The following is a 15,579-nucleotide window of genomic DNA, read 5'->3' as shown; positions in this document are numbered from 1 at the left end:
CACTCATATGTGGGATAAAAATAGACAAAACCTCAGAGGCACAGAAAACAGTACTGTGGTTACCAGAGATAAGGGGATGTGTAGGTAGCAAAGGGTAAAGGAGGTCAAATATGTGGTGACAGAAGGTGATTTGACTTTGAGTGGTGGATGTCAAGGGAATGAATATACCTATGTTATATGCCTATGATGTATCATAAAATTCTACACTTGAAATATATATAATCTTATTGACCAATGTCACCTCAATAAATTTAATTAAAATATATAGATGAAAATGGGACTATAAATAATTCACTTTTTTCATTTCTTTAGTTTCTTTACCTAATGTAGTATTTCCCTCATGTGAGCAATGGAAGTAGCAACTACAGGAGCTAGCTATTTTTTTCCCATCTCAGAGACCTCAGTGGTAAAATAATTTCTAGGGGCCCAGGAGTAAAATTAGGAAAGGTTATTAAGTATCCTTTATTTTAATGACTACTTAATTTTAATGCGCATGGGTGTTTGAGTCAGACTAAACATAGTTTAAGTCTCTGTACTTTCATTATGAACTGTAATCTAGGCAATTTGCCTAAACTCACAAAGCTTCTGTTTATTCATCAAATTGTAAGAAGGAATGTATTCTCTTCATATAATCATTAGCAATAACCAATTCAATTATAGGTCTCAAACACTTAGCTCTGTGCATTCCACACACTAAATGCTAAACTTATAAAAAAATGGACATGTTCCTAATTCTTCTATTAACAGGGAATACAGAAGGAAAAACTGAAAATGATACACTCATGAAAGAAAAGTCAGGCCAACTTAGTAGTGACTACAATAAAACAAAGGCAATAATGGAATGCAATACACTTTGACTAACATGTTCATGCTTCCCTTACCCACCAGCTACTAGTAAAGTAATGATGATTCTGTTCTCTGGTTCTATGAGTTTGGCTATTTTAGAGTTTATGGTAAGTGAGCTCATACAGTATTTGTCTATCTCTGTCTGCCATATTTCATTTAGCATAATGCCTCTGAGATCCATCCATGTTGTTGCAAATGAAAGGATTTCCTTTCTTTATTATGTCTAAATAATATTCCATTGTCCTCAGGCATCACTCAGAGCAATATTTTTGGCCATAGGTCTCCTAGGGCAAGGGAAATAAAGAAAAAAATAAACAAATGGGATTACACCAAACTAAACAGCTTCTGCATAGCAAAATAGACTATTAATAAAGTTTATTTAGTGGGAAGGGGAACCCACTATATGGGAGAACATATTTGCCAATGATATATCTAATAAGGGGTTAATTTCCAAACTATATAAAGAATTGTATTGTTGAAGTGTCTTAAGTGGACTCCAGAGCCTTTCCAGAACTATTTTTTTGTTGGTATTCACTGTGGGATTGTGTAATTAACAGTTTTCCAGAAATATTATATACTTACAAAACAGTACAAAAAGCAAAAGTATACATCTAAATCAATTCTAACAAAGTGCATACACCCAGGAAATAAGAAAAAAATGTCAATAAATGGAAAATAACAAGCTTCCAAAAGTTCTCTTACAGCTACTTTTTCTTAGTACATTACTAGCCAGGAATCTATACTAATAAAAGAGAAACATGTAAATTGACCATCACTTCCTGACGCCCACAGCCAATCAGGAATGAATATTCAAATTAACCCAACAAAGATGGCAGCAGCCCGGCCCCCTGGCCACTCCGGGCCTCTGGGCAGCAAGCCTCCTTAGGTCTTCCCTACTGCACTCCACATCTATCAACCGACCTTGAAGCCTCCCTGTGGCCCAGCCCCCAGCCTCAGAGGCAACCCTCTGGTGCCTGAGTTCGTAGCTCCCAGTTTCTGGTGCCACCCTCTACCGCACCTCTGCCCCGCTGCTCTGGTAAACAAAACCCTAGTGCTGGAGCAGCCCCATGGGCGTGGACGCATGCGGGAGCTCACTTGGTGCACAGTTAGCATGCCCAGGGCGCCCTGGGCCAGCCAAGGGGCGATGGTGGCGGCTGTGGTGGCAGTGGCAGGCAGCTCAGCTTTGTTTTGAATAGATGAAAGAGGCCACCTACACAGCAACCCAAGTTATCAGATCTTCCTCCTCCCTATCTCTCCAAATCAAGAGGGGAGGGGCAATGGGCATGGAGGGAGATCAGGCGGGCAAGAGGTGGAGGGCGGAGGAGGAAGAGGATGAGGAAGGGGGCCAGTTGCATCCCACTTTCACAATGGGAAAGTGAAATGCAGTAGCACACCCAACCTCTCCAGTCCTCTCCGCCTGCCTCGCTCCCCCCACCTCTTTCCCTCCACGTCTCCCGGGGAGTGCCAGCACTGCACAGAGGAACTCTCTGGAGAAGGAGGGCAAGGAGGAAGTGGCACCGGAGCATGCAAGGCTTGCCACCGCCACCACCACCCACAGGCTGCTGGAGCGAGCCCGCCGTGTGCCAACAGCCAGGGAAAGGAAAGGCCTATTCTTACACGAATCTTCGTGCATCAGGCTTCTAGTAACATCTATAATAGCTTCTAACACAACAGATTAATATTGCTTGTATTTTTATTTATTTATTTTATTGTTTAAAGTATTACAAATAGTAGTACATATGTCTCCCTTTCTCCCCATTGATCTCCCCCTGAATACCCCACCCCTGGAACATGCCCTCACCCCCCTAGTGTCTGTGTCCATTGGTTATGCTTATATGCATGCATACAAGTCCTTTGGTTGATCTCTTACACTCCCAACCATTCCCTGTCTTCCCACTGAAGTTTGACAGTCTGTTCAATGCTTCTTTGTCTCTGTATCTATTTTTATTCATCAGTTTATAATGTTCTTTATATTCCACAAATGAGTGAGATCATGTGATATTTATCTTTTTCTGACTGGCTTATTTCACTTAGCATAATGCTCTCCACTTCCATCCATGCTGTTGCAAATGGTAAAAGTTCCCTCTTTTTTACAGCAGTGTAGTAATCCATTGTGTAGATGTACCACAGTTTTTTAATCCACTCATCTGCTGATGGGCACTTAGGTTGTTTCCACATCTTAGCTATGGTAAATTGTGCTGCTATGAACATAGGGGTGCATATATCCTTTCTGATTGGTGTTTCTGTTTTTCTTGGGATATATTCCTAGAAGTGGAATCACTGGGTCAAATGGAAGTTCCATTTTTAATTTTTTGAGGAAACGCCATACTGTTTTCCACAGTGGCTGCACCAGTCTGCATTCCCACCAGCAGTGCACGAGGGTTCCTTTTTCTCACATCCTCACCAGCACTTGTTGTTTGTTGATTTGTTGATGATAGCCATTGTGACAGGTGTGAGATGGTATCTCTCGGATGATTAGTGACTTTGAGCATGTTTTCATATGTCTCTTGGCCTTCTCTATGTCCTCTTTCAAAAAGTGTCTATTTAGGTCCTTTGCCCATTTTTTATTGGATTTTTAATTTTCCTTTTGTTAAGTTGTATGAGTTCCCTGTAAATTTTGGAGAGTAAACCCTTATTGGAGATAACATTGGCAAACATGTTCTCCCAGTTGTTTATTTTCACTTTAGTTTCCATTGTCCTAGGAGCTCTATTTTGGTAAAGATATTGCAACAAATATCTATTTTACTGTCTATGACTTCTTCTAGGATTTTTATGGTTTCCCATCTTCCACTTAAGTCCTTTATCCATTTTGAGTTTATTTTTGTGTATGGTGTAAGTTGGTGGTCTAGTTTCATTTTTTTTTTGCATGTATCTGTCCAATTTTCCCAACACCATTTATTGAAGAAACTGTCTTGATTCCATTGTATGCTCTTGCCTCCTTTGTCAAATATTAATTAAGCATAATGGCTTGGGTCGATTTCTAGGTTCTCTGTACTGTTCCACTGGTCTATATGTCTGTTCTTGTGCCAGTACCAGGCAGTTTTGAGAATAGTGGCTTTGTAGTATAGCTTGATATTCGGTATTGTATCCCTCCAACTTTGTTCTTTTTTTCTCAAGATTGCTGCAGTTATTCAGGGTCTTTTTTTTTTATTCCAGATGAATTTTTGGAGAGTTTGTTCTAGGTCTTTGAAGTATGCCATTGTGCTTATATAATTTAAATTTATTTAAATGAAATTACATATTTTATGCTTAGTGTCTTCCTTCTTTCATTAAAAATTATGCTTTTGATGAATCTAAATCAATTACAACTCTGATTTTATCTTCTTATCCATTTTTCTTTTTCTGTCCACAGATTCTGGGCAGTTTTAGTGATTCCTAAATTTCCATATACAAAATTGGCTACATTCTTAATACTGCCTAGAAGATATATCCCCAACTCTCATATAGTTCTTTTAAAGTTCTACTAATGTATTCAACAAGGATCAGATTTTTAATTGTCTCCCATTTTTTCTTCTTTATTTTTACCTTGAATTATTTTGGTAGGACAAGCCATTATTTACATAATGTATAATGCACCACTATATAAAGTATTTATTGTCATGATTCCTTTCCCCAAAATATAATATCCTTTTGTTACTGGCAAATACTTCATCTAGAAACGTCTCATGACCATCTTAGAAGACTTTAACTTGCTGCATTAATCCAATTTTCTAAATGGTTTATTCATGCTTCTTTTCACTGGTTTTAAATCGCTGTGCCATCTCTTTTAAATTTAATTTTTTGTTGTTGTTTGTTTGGACATTTCTTTTATTTTTATTTTTTTATTTTAAAATATATTTTATTGATTTTTTTTACAGAGAGGAAAGGAGAGGGATAGAGAGTTCGAAACATTGAAGAGAGAAACATCGATTCAGCTGCCTCTTGCACACCCCCACTGGGGATGTGCCCGCAACCACGGCACATGCCCTTGACCGGAATCGAACCTGGGACCCTTTAGTCCCCAGGCCGATGCTCTATCCACTGAGCCAAACCGGTTAGGGCTGTTTGTTTGGAAATTTCTGAGATGAATGTCAAATTATCTTGATTCCATTGTATATCGATTTATCTATATATAAATATATAAAAGCCTAAGCGACCATCCGACCATTCGACCAGTTGCTATGATGTGCACTGACCACCAGGTTGCAGATGTTCAACGCACAGGCATGGAAACATGGAACAGACTGATGAATCTCAGAGGGAAAGGGGAAAGGGGGAGGGTGGGAAGAGATTAACCAAAGATCTTATATGCGTACTAGGCATGGATTCGTGCACTGGTGGGGTCCCTCGACCTGGCCTGTGGGAATCCGGCAGAAATAGTACAGTGCTTGTTACATGTGGCAAACTATGGTACTGCTTTTTACAATCTCACATCTAAACACCAACAGTTCCACAAGGCCTGGTTATGCAATATAAATTTCCATAAGAGTCCAGAAATAATGAAACACCTGGATCTAAAGTTTTAATTTTAATAAAAACTCTAAGGACCAAAACCAAAAAAAATGAGTTCAGAATTGTAGTACATACTGAGGAAATAAAATAGGAGAATGATAACAAGAAATGTCAGGCACTTAAACTTATTCAGTCAGAAAGATGTCATTGATTGATTGCATTAATGGTCCCAGTTCTCTTTCTTTAACCATTTTTTTTTTTTTAACCATGTGACTTCACAGGCTACTTTTTGAGTCTGAGAAATGCGAATTTAGATGTTTTACTTGTTTTGGCCAATGTTATAAAAGACAATTTCATATAAATAGAGGCTTTTGCTTCTACTTTTGAAGCTGTGTTACTGCCAGATAACATGACTGGACCCACTGCTAGAAGATGAGAAATAAGTAAAATCATCCTGTCACCCAATCTGACAGCAAACTGATTGCCTGATAGATAGATGTAAGAGTGAGCCAAGCTCAAAGTAAGGAGAACTGCACACCCAAACACAGGCAGAATTTTTATCCTACACCCTTTGAGGATGAAATAAATGCTTTTTGTTTTAAGCCACTGATATTTGAAGTGGTTGGTTATGTAGCATAATCATGCTAATAAAAATCTGATACAGAAATCAGTATTTAAAGTGGAGTGCTGCATATTAAAAATAAAACATAACAAAATATATTATGTTGGTTAGCAGAAGCTTACAAAATGACTGTGATGCCCTAAGGATCTAGGAAAACTCATGACCTGTTGTGATATTGGGATGTATTAAGAAATATACTGTATATTTGATCTTCATCCCATGATTCTGTCATAACAATGTCTAAAAACCTGGGAATTTCTTAAGTGATAGGTATGAGAGGTATATCTTTTGTTATTTACAATAAGCCCCTTTTAAGCATACCTAAGTTTATGCTAAGGAGATGACACTTGGTGGGCCCCTAGAGAGCTTCAGCATGGAAGATGGGTGCCCAAGGAATCAATCCGATGATCAGAGGATTGGAACTTGCAGCCTCACCTTCCAACCTAAAGAGTGGGAAGAGAGACTAGAAATTGAGTTGATCACCAGAGGACAATGATTTAATGGAACTTCCATAAAAACTGAATGTTGGGATTCAAAGAGTTTCGGGATGGTGAGCACATCAAGGTGCTGGGAGTGTGGCACAGCTGCAGAGGACCAGGGAGCTCCACACCCCTTCCACATCCCTTTCCCTGTGAATCTGGCTGTTTGGGAGTTGTATCCCTTATAATAAGCCAGAAATATGAGTAAAGTGCTTTCTTGAATTCTGTGAGCAGTTCTAGCAAATTATCAAACCTGAGGATGGGGTTGTGGGAAACTTACAGCCAGTTGATCAGAAGTACAGGTGGCGCTGACTTGAGATTTTTGCTTGAAGTTGGGGGCGGGGGGCAGTTTTGTCAGGTTGGACCCTTAACCTGTCGCGTCTAAAGTAACTCCAGGTAGTTAGTAACAGAACTGAATTTACCTGTCAGAGACCCATGGGGTGTCTGAAGAGTTGAATAATTGGTTGGTGTGGGGAAATAAACACACACACACATTTGGTATTAGAAGTTTGGTGTTGTAAAAACACAAAGATATAAGCAGCTGTAATATGTAGTGATGGGCTATTTCATAAAATTATATTATTAACTTTTGGATTTGGGTAAAAAAGAACTCTCCAGGCTAACTATTGAAAGTGGCAGCTAATACCTTTTAGCTGTATATTATACAATAGTGCAAGAAAGAGATGTGGTCAAAAGAAAAAAAAAATGAAGTATAGTTGCAAGAGGGGCTTCCTAGATTAGAAAAATAACATTGATTCTTTCCCTGGGGCAATGTAATACTCTCAAATAAGACATGGCCTCAGACTATAGATCTCACAGCCATGGACTTATGAAACTCTTCGTCATGACCTTTTAAAAAGCCAGAGCAGTCATTCCTAGATACTTTCAGGTCTCTCAAAATAATTTCTAGAAAGCTTTAGTTCATAGCACAAAGAAGCTTTAGCTTCAAAATAGTAGAAAATAAGTCCAGAGAGAAAGTCATTGCAGGAAAGCCATTAGGAGTGTGGCTTTTGTTGTATGGGTTGGATTATAATCAGTTGGTAGTAAAACTAACAAGAATTTTCAAGAAATAATAATGAAACAAGTTTCTACAGCCTCTCTTAACCTCCATTTTTTTTCTAGGAAACAGGCTGAGAAAATTCTGCAGTATTTTCTTATGCCTTTTAAAGAAGTGCCTAAGGAGTTTAATGAAAAACAAATGAGGTCTAAAGAGGAAAAGACAAGTAAAATGGAGGAAAATGAACTGAGGATCCACTCCCATGTAATAAAGTCAATTTCTATTGAAAGGATACTTTCCAATCCCCCAGTAGGCACCTCAGACAACATTAACCCAGCAAGGTTAAACATTGCTATGGCTGCTATGGTGGCTTCATGGTTAGAGCATCAGCCCGTGCACCAAAAGGTCTCAGGATTGATTCCTGGTCAAGCTCATATGCCTGGGTTGCAGATTTGACTCCCCGCCCAGGAGGGAGCCCATGTGGGTGGCAACTGATAGATGCATCTCTCTCACATTGATGTTTCTCTCTCTCCCCCTTCCTTCAACTTTCTCTAAAAATCAGTGGAAAAAATATCCTTGGGTGAGGTTTAACAACAAAAAAATATTGCTATGGCCAACCTATTGCTCTGTACCTGCTATTACTCATCTCTATTTAGGATCAAAGTATTTATTGTAGTTATTCTGCCTCTTTCTCTCACCATTATATACTTTTGGTTTGTGGGTGTTTTTTTTTAGTTTATGATTTCCCAAGATTAAGATGAAATTCATTTGGACTTGATGTTGGTAATGAGATCCTATACTTTGAACTTGATCTGATTAAATAGACCTTTGTTGGTCTTGGTAGGGAATGGATGTTTTTTTGTTTGTTTTGTCTGTGAAAGGGATATGAATAATTGTGGCCAAAATTAATTGTGGTACATTAATTTTATTGGTGGATATAATTATTCATTTCTCTCTGTACCTATGTCCTTTGATATGTTGTGTTATCTCACTAGAATTGTGGAATCTAATTCCTCCACTGCTTGATTATGAGTTTGGCTACTTGACTTTTTTAGCTAATGAGGTCTCAGCACTAGTGATCATAAAATAGCTTTCACTTACGTTTTTCAACCTCAGATCCCACCATGAGGGTGTGCTTGGAATAGCCTGCCTGGAAGATGAAAGACATATTTTATGATTGATCATTGTGTATTTTATACTTTCCCAATGAGTACATACAAACTAATTTGGACCCTAGTTCATGCCTTACATATATAGTCAATAAATTCTAAATTATTGATTTCATATGACTTGATTAAATTAGTCTAATGTTAATATTAAATTAGAATAAAAATAGTAATCCCTATAAGGTTTAGTTGAAAGATAGCTTATTAATAAATATGTGACTATATCCAACTAGCTGGGAATAGCATAATTCAGTGAGCTATGGACTCATGAGCTAAATAAATTCCTTTTAAGCCATTGAATCCTGGATGATTTATTATACAGCATCTTACAGTAGATTACTGAGATATAAGACCTATATCAGGATATGACATTCTGAGAAGAAATTTAAATGCTTGTAAAAGAACAACCAAAAAGGGCATTCTAGTAAAGGAAGACATTGTCATAAAAAAGAGAATGTGATTATTCTGAGGAGGAGAAAAAAAGTTAGTATATCTGCAGGAAAGGGATTAAAGACAACAAGATAAATTAGGCAGGAGCCATATCATGTGGGGTTTTGTAAACAAGGATAATGTGCTTTTATTTTTCTTAGTATAATGGACATTTTTGGAACATTTTAAGTAGTGTTTAACACAGTTTAAATTTTAAAAATAAGTTTCTTATCATCAATAATATTTTAATAACTCTGTATGATACCAGGTGTGTACTAGACTTACTGGGAAGGTCATTTTGCAAATTATATAAATGTCTAACCACTATGCTGTACACCTGAAACATATAAAATAATGTTGAAGATCAATTGTAATAGAAAAAATTAAGAAAACTATATTTAAAAAATAAAGATGTTTTTGAGTTCCACATTGCAGGAAAAAATGATAAAAAGTTTCCTATGCTTCCCTATATGGAATGGATTTCATGAGAGCAAGAATAGAAGAAAACTAGTTATGAATCCAGAATCCAAATGATTATAACATGAACTCTTAAAATTGTATAGTTTGTAGCATGCCTTTGGGAAAGTAGAAGGAGAAAGAATATCACAAAGTAAAGCCTAATAATGTCTCTGGAATATATTAGCTGTTGGATTATATTTATTTACATATTCTGCCTCAGTAGGAATCATTAGTTGGAAGAATATTTATGATATTGTTTTGATTTTTTAAATTTTAACCAGATCCACAGTCTAAAGTATCAAAGGCATAATTTCCTGAGTCATTACACTTATTTATTTAATACTCTTTATATATATTTAATAGTATACTTGCTTACATATCTCATATCTATTTATTCTATCTCTTTGTGCCAGAGACACACTTGGATAGTCTACAACATTTCTATTTTTACGATTGAACGTTGTGTATTTTATAACTTTCCCAATGAGTATATACAAACTAATTTAGACCCTAGTTCATGCCTTACATATAGTCAATAAATTCTAATTATTGATTACATATGACTTTATTAAATTAGTCTAATGTTAATATTAAATTAGAATAAAAACATAATAATGCTACTTAAATAACAAGAACATTTTATTCATGGTATCTTTTGATGTAGTTATGATCCTGGCAACATTTAACTGGGGGCTGTTTAATCTTATATGGTTGCTGAAATGTATGTACTTTGCATATATTAGATCATTCACTCTATATGTAAATATTACTGACAATTAAAATTATCTTATTAGACTCTACTTTAAAAGTTAATTTACTGACATACTTTCATGTGGAGGTGGGGAGACAAGAAGAGATAAACCAAAGAACTTATATACTTATATGCATAGCCCACGGACATGAACAATAGGATAGTGAAGAACTGGAAGTGGGGTGGGTAGGAGCTGGGTAGAGGAGGGTAAAAGGGGAGGATGGGATACATCCTCTGTAATACTCTCAACAATAAAATAAAAGTTTAAAAACATTAATTAATTCATTCTTTCTTTCAGTGGAATGATCTTGTCAAAATATAAATTATATAAAATTTCTCACTTTCAAGGATTTATTACATTTAGAAAAAAATTTCAAACTACACTTATTGACCAAAAGACTGCTTTCTCTTATTCTTACCTCTCTTTCTTTAAAAAAAATATTGATTTTAGAGAGGAAGGGAGAGGGAGAGAAACATCAATGACAAGGGAGAATCAGTGATTAGTTGCCTCCTGCACACCTCCTACTGGGGCCGGGCCTGCAACCCAGGCATATGCCCTGACTGGGGATTGAACCAGTGACCTTTTGGTTCCTGGGTCAACGCTCAACTGCTGAGCCACACCCTGCTGGGCCCTACCTATTTCTTTAATATTACTCCCACTCAGTCTAACTCACTATGAGCCAGGATGGCATTTGCATATGGTTTTCCTTCTACTCAAAACATTCTTACTTCTTACATTTTTTAAAATATGGTTTTAGATAGAGAGGAAGGGAGAGAGAGAGAGAGAGAGAAACACTGATTGGCTGCCTCCTGCATTCATCCCACTGGGGACTGATCTGGAAACATGGGCATGTGCAAACTTTTAACCTCTCAGTGCATGGAACGACACTCAAGCAACTGAGTCACAACAGCCAGTTTACATTCAATGTCATTTTGTATTAGTTTTAGGTGTAAGGCATAGTGGTTAGACATTAATATACTTTTGTTCTTTTTAAATGCCATCACCTTATTTTTTTTTAATGTATTTTATTGATTTTTTCCAGAGAGGAAGGGAGAGGGATAGAGAGTAGGAAACATTGATGAGAGAGAAACATCGATCAGCTGCCTCCTGCACACTCCCTACCAGATATGTGCCTGAAACCAAGGTACATGCACTTGATCGGAATTGAACCTGGAACCCTTGAGTCTGCAGGCCGATGCTCTATCCACTGAGCAAAACCAGTTAGGGCTAAGTCTCACCTTCTTACTTATACATCATACTTGACTTTTTAGCCTCTAGAACCCCTCTAGTTAAGAGTGGTTCTCCCCTAGTGCAGCTCCCTCAGTCATGTGGTGCCATTGTCATTTTTTGCTTGTCTGAAAAATATTTTTTACCTTTACATTAGATTGCCATTTGGTCAAAGAATATGCTTTCTGTGAAAAGTTGATAAACACTTTTGTCAAAACTTTGAGGCATGCCTCTAGGAGTAACTAAAGGATCCAGGATTTTTGTTCAATTTGACAATATATGCAGTACTGTAATAGCCATCAGTTTCGACAGGAAATATTGTAGGTATTGTCAAAGAAAAAATTTCATTGGACAAATTTCAACAGGTAAGGAAGACTTTATTAAAGGCTATTGAATAGGAGAGAGAAACAAAAACTCAGACTGAATTCAACTCCACTGAAATAAGGGGCTGTAGAGATTTTAAAAGCTAGGATGGGATGAAGGACCGTGGGCCACCTGTGTTTCCTAACTGGCCTCACTCAAAGAAAAAGTAAACTTTCTATTATCTTCATGACAGGAGGTCATTTCACAGCATAAAGCAAGAGCCCCTCTGACTTTAGACACCTGCCCTTCCTCAGAAAATGGGAGGCAAGGTTCTTCCTTGCTTATCATAGTTTAAATGGATGATTCCCAGTTCCTTGAGAAAGATGGTCTGTGTTGTAAAACTATCAAGAAGCTTTTAAAAAAGGTTTACACCTTAAAGGGGCAGAGGAAGAACTTGCAATTTTAAGTTTTCTAGAATAAATACTCTAAGAAAAGGAAGGAAGGACATCTGTGGTTAGGTCATCTAGATTCTGCAACAGCCCTTTGAGAAGGAGGTCAGGGGCTAAGAATCAGGAAACAGCATGTCTAAGCTTTAGTCAAGCTGAAGGAAACATTAAGGTCAATATACATTACTTGTATGTGTTCACAGCAAGCTATGAGGTAGACATTATTTTCTTTCCAATCTCAGTGATTTTAAGAGATCTGATAAAACCCAAAAAGGTTGTTTATGGTAAACCCATGAATCAAGCTTAATGGCAAATTATTTTTTCCCAAAAATAAACTTTTAATATAAAACATTTCTGTGTAAAATATCATGCTTCTATTTTATATTTTACATGCCACCTAAAGTTAAAATTTAAAAATCAAGGGGAAAAATGATATAATAATAGACTCTAAAAAGCTGCAGAAGTTCTAAGAGGGATTCAAAAGGTTAGGGATCAAAGGCCTCATGTTTTCAAATTGCACATTATCTATGCCAAATCATTATACTAATGAGATCCCACTGCAGAGTTCACATTTATAAAAGAGGATTTTCATATTACAAATGTAGAGTCAAATTTTCCTAATGCATTTCCTTTTCCCTTTGGAAACAGTTGTAACTCATTAAGGCCATAAGGGCATTATTTCCTAAAGCTGCCTCTCTTTAAATTCATGACATAAAAAAAAAAGTCTGTCAGAAAAGTTTACTTTAATATGAAATACTCATACTTAAATACAGTTTCCACTGTCACATTACATTGCCATGGAGGATGTGCTGCACTTGTGTTCTAGCTTGTGCCTTTTCCAGCTATATCATGCCGAGGCAACATTGGACTTTGTAGGCCTTAAATGCTCCTCTCATGCTAATTCATATGAGACTAGTTCTGTTTTACAGAGATTATTAATGGCCTAACCTTTCTTTGAGTGTAGTGTTATGTGTAAAGGTAATATGTAAAGCAGACAAAACCTTAGTATCTCTGTTTGGAGAAGGCTTTGGACTCAGAAATCCACATGTCTATGACATGTGCCTTTCAGTACCCTGGAGTACATTTGCAAGTATATGAAACTCCATGGAAATTAATCAGAAAATCAGCTCTCTGATATAGTCTCCACATATTTAGATAATAGTAAACTAGAAGGAAAAATATAATAACCCACATGTCTTGCATTTTACAAAGAGTTCAAAATAATGCTTTAACCAATTCAATCTTGCTTCTGTGTTACTTCCAAGTTTATCACTTTTCATAAAATTAGAAATCTATATAGAGGTAAAAGAAAATTTCAACTTTGAAACATTCAAGCACAAAAACTTGTGTGTTCTCTGACTTAATAATTCAATTAAAAGATCATTTCATTTATTTGATTTTCACATGCCTATGTTTATTATACTATTAATTTTAAAAAGGACTCTTACTACATAAAATTAATAAAGCTAACACATTTTGCCCTAATTTCTGGTGTGCCAAATTCCCAACTCCCCTCTCCCCCAAATTAGCATAGATAACTTATCCTTTGGGACCTGATGACTGTAAGAATAAAGGCCCTTATTTGGAAATATAGAATATTATTCTATCAATAAAACTGATCTCAAGAATAATTGTTCCACTTGTTATTTCTTCCACCAATTAAACTCCAAAATTATTTAGACAGATACTGAATTCTCTCTCTAACTGCTTCCCCTACACTTGCTGACTCAGTTAATTTACAAGATTATTGCACTATCCTATCTAATAAAAGAGTAATATGCATATTGACCATCACTCCAACACACAAGATGGCTGCCCCCATGTGGACACAAGATGGCCGCAACAAGATGGCCAGCAGGGGAGGGGAGTTGGGAGGGACCAGGCCTGCAAGGGAGGGCAGTTGTGGGCGATCAAGCCTGCAGGGGAAGGCAGTTAGGGGTGACCAGGCTGGCAGAGGAGGGAAGTTGGGGGTGACCAGGCCTGCAGGGAAGGGAAGTTGGGGAGGGACCCAGGCCTGCAGGGGAGAGCAGTTGTGGGGGAACCAGGCCTGCAGGGGAGGGCAGTTAGGGGCAAACAGGCTGGCAGAGGAGCAGTTAGGCATCAATCAGGCTGGCAGGGGAGTGTTTAGGGGGTGATCAGGCTGGCAGGCAGAAGTGGTTAGGGGCAATCAGGAAGGCAGGCAGGCAAGCGTTTGGGAGCCAGCAGTCCTGGATTGTGAGAGGGATGTCCAACTGCCCGTTTAGGCCCGATCTTACCGGGATTGGGCCTAAACGGGCAGTCGGACATCCCTCAAGGGGTTCCAGATTGGAGAGGTTACAGGCTGGGCTGAGGGAAAGCCCTCTCGACCCCCCATGCACTAATTTCGTGCACCGGGCCTCTAGTTCATTTATAATTTTCTCTGTCAAACAATGTGGTAAGCACTGAGATTAATGAAAGAAGCATATGGAGCATATACATTGCCTTCTAAAATGAGCTTTCTATCTATTTGAAGTCTCCTGTAGTTAGACCCTCTTGGGGTGGTCTTGTGGTTCCCTTATATTTCACAGTTCCCATTTTTACCTGCACACTCCTCACTTAGCATTCTGTGGGTATATAATATTATCCAAATTGTGATGATAGAAACTCCTTTAATTTTAATGAACAATTAATATTAGCTGGGGAACAATTTTTGCTCCTCTGAGAATTTTAAAACATACTTCTTTTGCAACTAAACATTTAGAGATTTTTCTTAATAATCATATCCAAAAAAACATTCTTCCAGTAGATATACAAAACCTCCCAAACTTAATTATTGCTAAAGTAAAATATAGTAGGCATTTCATTTCAATGTACTAAGAATTGTCTGATTAAGTTATGAGAGATATGCAAACTTGGTTAATGGGTCATTTTAATATGTTTAAGTTGTGATTTCCTAAGAATATGAAAAATTGAGTCTTCCCTTAAGCTTGAATTACTTTAGTGTTAGGTAGAAATGCATTTGCATTTATTAGGAACAAAAGAGAGAATACAATCAAGTGATCAGGACTTCTATATAGTCCATGTGTAATAGTTGAATAGAAATCAAATCTCAAAGGGAAAGTGGGGGTGGGTGGGAAGAGATTAGCCAAAGGTAGGGGCAGGTGTAGGCTTGAAGGGGTCAATGGGCAAAAAAGGGGGACATTTGTAACACTTTCAACAATAAAGAGTAAAAAACTCAACCAAATCCAATTAAAAAAATAAATAAAATGATCATGAACTTAAAAAAGAAACATAAACTACCTGGTTTGAAGGGCTAAAAGATCAATACCTTAAAACTATTGATATGTGATATGTTTTACCTGTGTTATCAACAAAAAAATATATTCCTATAATAGCTAGATATTCTATATGCAACTTAAGAGTCAATTAATATTGAGCGCAAAATTAATTCTTGGGAAGATTTA

This window comes from Plecotus auritus (genome assembly GCF_963455305.1).
Source record: "Plecotus auritus genome assembly, chromosome: 3".
Lineage (NCBI taxonomy): Eukaryota > Metazoa > Chordata > Mammalia > Chiroptera > Vespertilionidae > Plecotus > Plecotus auritus.
The sequence above is the reverse complement of the archived record's forward strand: the minus strand, read 5'-3'. Positions refer to the sequence as shown.